This window comes from Poeciliopsis prolifica, unplaced genomic scaffold (assembly GCF_027474105.1).
Source record: "Poeciliopsis prolifica strain line A6 unplaced genomic scaffold, Auburn_PproV2 SCAFFOLD032, whole genome shotgun sequence".
In the NCBI taxonomy this organism is placed as follows: Eukaryota; Metazoa; Chordata; class Actinopteri; order Cyprinodontiformes; family Poeciliidae; genus Poeciliopsis; species Poeciliopsis prolifica.
In genome coordinates, this window is record NW_026562407.1 from 538,082 (window position 1) to 542,795 (window position 4,714).

The 4,714-nt window shown below is 37.0% G+C and overlaps 1 pseudogene; it reads left to right on the plus strand.

Moving 5' to 3' along the window:
- Positions 1-212: 212 nt before the first annotated feature.
- On the plus strand, positions 213-2,926 carry LOC129373179 (GTPase IMAP family member 7-like; annotated as a pseudogene).
- The last annotated feature ends 1,788 nt before the right edge of the window (positions 2,927-4,714 follow it).

Sequence of the window (4,714 nt, forward strand, 5' to 3'; positions counted from 1 at the left end):
TCATTCCTGATAAATGTGTCGGTTTGAGCCGTATGTGAGACGGAGTTCGGTTACAGTACAAAACAGGCATTGAAATTTATAAATAGCCCCTTGCAGGGAGGAGTGACCTTGGTGTGTTGCCTATTGGGAATTTGAAAATATTATCTATTATTATTAAATTAATTGCACTACCGTCTCTGTCTCCAGGCCCCGCAAAGAGACTTGTCCGCAGAATGAGCAAAGAAGAACCTCCAACAGGTTTGGTCTCAGCTGTGGTTGCAGTTTCAGTTTTGATGTTTTTTTTTTCAAATACTTTAAAATTACATTTTATATTATTATTATTTTCTTAGTTGCTGTGAATGAATTTTGTCTTTATTGAAGGATATTCAGCACAATGACAAAACTAAACTAAATACTGGTATTGAAAATTAAACTAAGGAATTAGATAAAATAATGTAAAATGTATTATATACATGGGAAAAATAAAAAGATGTATTAATGTGTAATTTTGTTATGTTGTTGCATTTTACTCAGTTATGTCATCAATTTTAACAGAGTGTCATATATTTCTGAAATCATGGTGGGGACTCACAATGTGGGAAAAAAATTAAATATGTAAGCTATTTTATCAAAATATTTAGTGCACAGCATTTTGTTGAAGTTGTGACACAGACACACCAGCAATTTAGTCTCTTGAAACATACCTGAAATTGTCTTCCCTGTTCATTGAACTATGTTGAAATATTTCTTAAATTCCAACATCATACATATTTATTTGTGCACAAACCATTAATGCATCTGATTTAATATTGTTTACATGCTGTTCCAAATTACCATGTACTTTACGATTCTAGAGAGGGAATCTGTTGCCATCGCAGACACAAAAATACATTCTTTGAAAATCCTGAGTTATGTAAATTACATTTTCAGTAACACAAAAATAAAAAGTCGGTGAGAACAGATAACTTGAGCTTAAGTTTTATTTGAGGGATTAATTTATTCTTTATGTTATTGAAAGAATAAATCGTGCAAGAAAGGCTGGTTTCCAGGGATGACTTTCATGTTTGCTGCTGGACCATATCAGTCCTTCAACCAAGCAACAAGGCTGACAGATTGGGAGAAAAATGTTGTTGACACTTTCATGCTAATATTTGCTTACCTGTAGCTTTGCAATACAATTCTCAAGGTAAGAGAAAATTCTTTTCTCAATTATATGACCCCCATTATGTAGTTACATTCAGCCAACTACATAAACACTTAAGAAATTATTAATGTCGCTGGCAGATTTCAGTTTGAGAATATTTTCAACCAAGAATAGGAAATGAGACGAATTTTCTGTTGACCTATGATAGAGTAGCAACTTGTCCAGGTTGTACTCCACCTGTCCTCAAATGGCAATAGGAGAAAAGTACAACTCAAGAAAGATTCAGTAAATCCAGGCTTGTTTGATGACTTCATTTGTCATAAAACATTAGTGAACAAAAAGAACGTCATGAAGACCAAACAATAAGGCAGGCAGATTGGGAGAAAGATAATGGAAAGATTAAAGCACACCTCAAGATTTATCATTTCAAGTCGTCAACCTAAACTGACAGGATGGAGAGAAGCAGCCAAGAGACTCACCTTAACTGTAGAGGATCTGTAGAGATGGCCAAAAGAAGAAATGTTTGCAGTTTGTTCAAAGTCATAGAGAAGAAAAGGCAAACATGTGGAAGAAGGTGTTCTGGAGGCATAATATAAAATTTAACTTTTTTGCCTATATTGAAAACTGTATGAAGGAGAAAACTATCATACATACTTTGAGGAAAATCTATGTCTCGTAAAGAGTTGGGACTGAAATGGATGTTGTCACAATCCAGACCTAAATTTAAATGAGAATCGTTGAAGTTCTATAAAGTACGGAGGAAGAGATGAATAGAAATACATACCATACTTTTCAATTCTTTACTTTTCAATACTTTTCATTCTTTGTTGGTTCAGTTTCAGATGCTCCAGACTTCAGACTAGTTCTTGTTGGAAAAACGGTGCAGGAAAGAGCTCCAGTGTAACACCATATTAGGAAGAGAAGCCTTCAGAGCACCAACCAACCACTCCTCAGGTAACAATGAAATATAGAACCTGGACAATAGTTTAATTGCATGTCATTCACTTCCATATTGTTAATTTTGCCTATAAATTTGTATTTTCCATCTACAGAGACCGCTGAATGCTCCAACAACGAGAAATGGTCTCAGCAGGATGGTTTCTGTTGTCGACACTCCTGGTCTCTTTGACACCAAACAGTCTGAGGAAATAGTGAAGAGAGAAATCTCAAAATGCATCAACATGACGGCACCAGGCCCACATGCCATTCTACTGGTTATCAGATTTGGACGTTTCACAGCAGAGGAAAGAGAGGCTGTGATGAAGGTGGAGAAAATCTTTGGAGAGGAGGCCTGGAAGTACACCCTGATCCTCTTCACCCATGGAGATGAGGTTCAGTCAGACTTGATCAGAAGTTAAAGAATGCTGGACCTGAATTGAAGAAATCTTAAAGAAAGCTGGGAACAGATACCATTTGTTCAACAACCTCCAAGTTAGTGATCGTCGACAAGTTCTGACTCTGCTGCAGAAGATCCAGAAGATGGTAGATGACAATGGAGGACAGTTCTACTCAAATGACACCTATGAAGAAACCATGAAGATGTTGGATGACAGAGAATTAAAAATCAAACAGTACTATGAGAACAAACTGGAGGAGAAAATAAAAGCTGTTAAGGCAGAGTATGAGAAACTGCTGAGAGAAGCTGAAGAGGAACATGACCAGTTGGAGCTCGAGTTGGAGGAATTGAAACGATATTACTATTCCTTAGGGAGCAAAGTTCGCCACGTTTTAGAGCACATGACCAAAGGTGATGACTATGGCAAACTGTGCAAGCAGTATCAGGAAACACTGAAACTGAACTGAAGAACACAAGGCACACTTTTTGAGAATCTTGTTTAGACACATTTATTTTGTTTATTGATTCAGTTCTCTAACTTTCTATTATAAAACAGATTATGTGAATTTCTTTGCAATCTGATTAATAAAACTGATTATTCAACCAATATTGTCACAAGGTCTAGTGATTTTATTTATTTTGCACAAAAATACTTTAATCTCTGAGGTAAAAAAGGTCTGTCCTCTTCCTGGAAGGTGTGCTGGCTCTGCATTCCAATGGGTTTGCGTACAAGTGAACATTGGACCTTCAAGCTTCTGGAAAACAATAAAAAATGGGTGTAGAGGTTCACAGTTCTTTCTGATATCTTGGTTCATAAAGTTTATAGCTTTTATATAAGAAAAATAAAGCTGGAAATTTACAGTCTGCTGTAAAGTACAGGTGTGCTTCTATTTAACTCAAATGTGATTAACTTGTTAAATTATTTACTAGTATGATGATCTTAAGGCAGACATGTCTAAAGTCCGGCCCGGGGGCCAAATGCGGCCCGTGGTCAATTTTCATCCGGCCCGCAGCCTCCGTCATAGAATCAATAACGCCTGGCCCGCGTATAATACATTGGGCAGCAGCGCTGTTACTTGCGTGTTCTAAGTGCTGACATCTAGAGGCTCAAATAGGAACAGCAAATTAGTATGTGAGGCCCCCCAATTTTCTAAAATGGCGGCAATTAGCAAAAGGAGGAAAGTTGACTGCGAGGGCCGACGGTTCAAGGATGGGTGGAAATTGGACTATTTCTTCATTGAAATACGTAACAACTGTGTTTGCCTCATTTGTAAAGAGACAGTGGCTGTTTTTAAAGAGTTCAATGTGAAGTGACATTATCAAACAAAACATGCTGAGGCACATGACAAGATCACAGGTAATGAACGCAGCGAGAAACTGAAACACCTTGAAGCTAGCTTAATCTCACAGCAGCAATATTTTACAAAAGCTCGAGAGTCAAACGAGAATGCTACAAAGGCTAGTTACGAGGTAGCAGCGCTGATCGCAAAGCATTGCAAACCTTTCACCGTTTCACTAGTGCGCAGCATCCTGTCCCTGGGTCGCCAAGTGAGAGAGAGGTGTGCTAATCAACATTTATAGTTACTGTCATATTTTAAATGAGCCCTGCACTTGTTGATATGACAATTTCTCTGTTATTGTGTTTAAAAATTCTGTAAATATTAAACTCCCATTTTGAGATTTTTTTTTTATGTTTCAAATGTAATTTGTACCCAAGAGTACAATTACTTCTCTTCAACTGTTACAAAAAAAGTTAGTGTTAAAAAAGTGAAGTTAAATGAATATTTAATTTCAATTTTCAATGTCAATTGAATTTTGATATGTATGTTTCAAATGAACCAAAACATATGCTTAAGATGGCTGAAATTAAAATAAAAAAGCAAATGTGAAACACACAACAGCTCGCTGAAATGTATTTAAATTAATTGCTGTTATATGTAAAGAATGTCCGCCCCCCCCCCCCTATATTTTTAACACACCAAATCTGGCCCCCTTTGCAAAAAGTTTGGATACCCCTGTCTTAAGGTATATAAACTTCTTAGTTTGGAAAAAGTCTTAGATTTTTTTGGTGTTTAACCAATAGAGTTAATTGTGGTTCTCCTAACTGTGTCATGTTCTGGGTTTTTTTAGCTCCTTTGTGGAGGTTTTGTTTGTGCAGGCAACTTTTCTACCACTAGAGGGAGCCATATCCATTCTGTCGGAGGGCGCGGATGACGTCATCCCACACCTGAGGCGAATTGAGCTCATCAACGAGA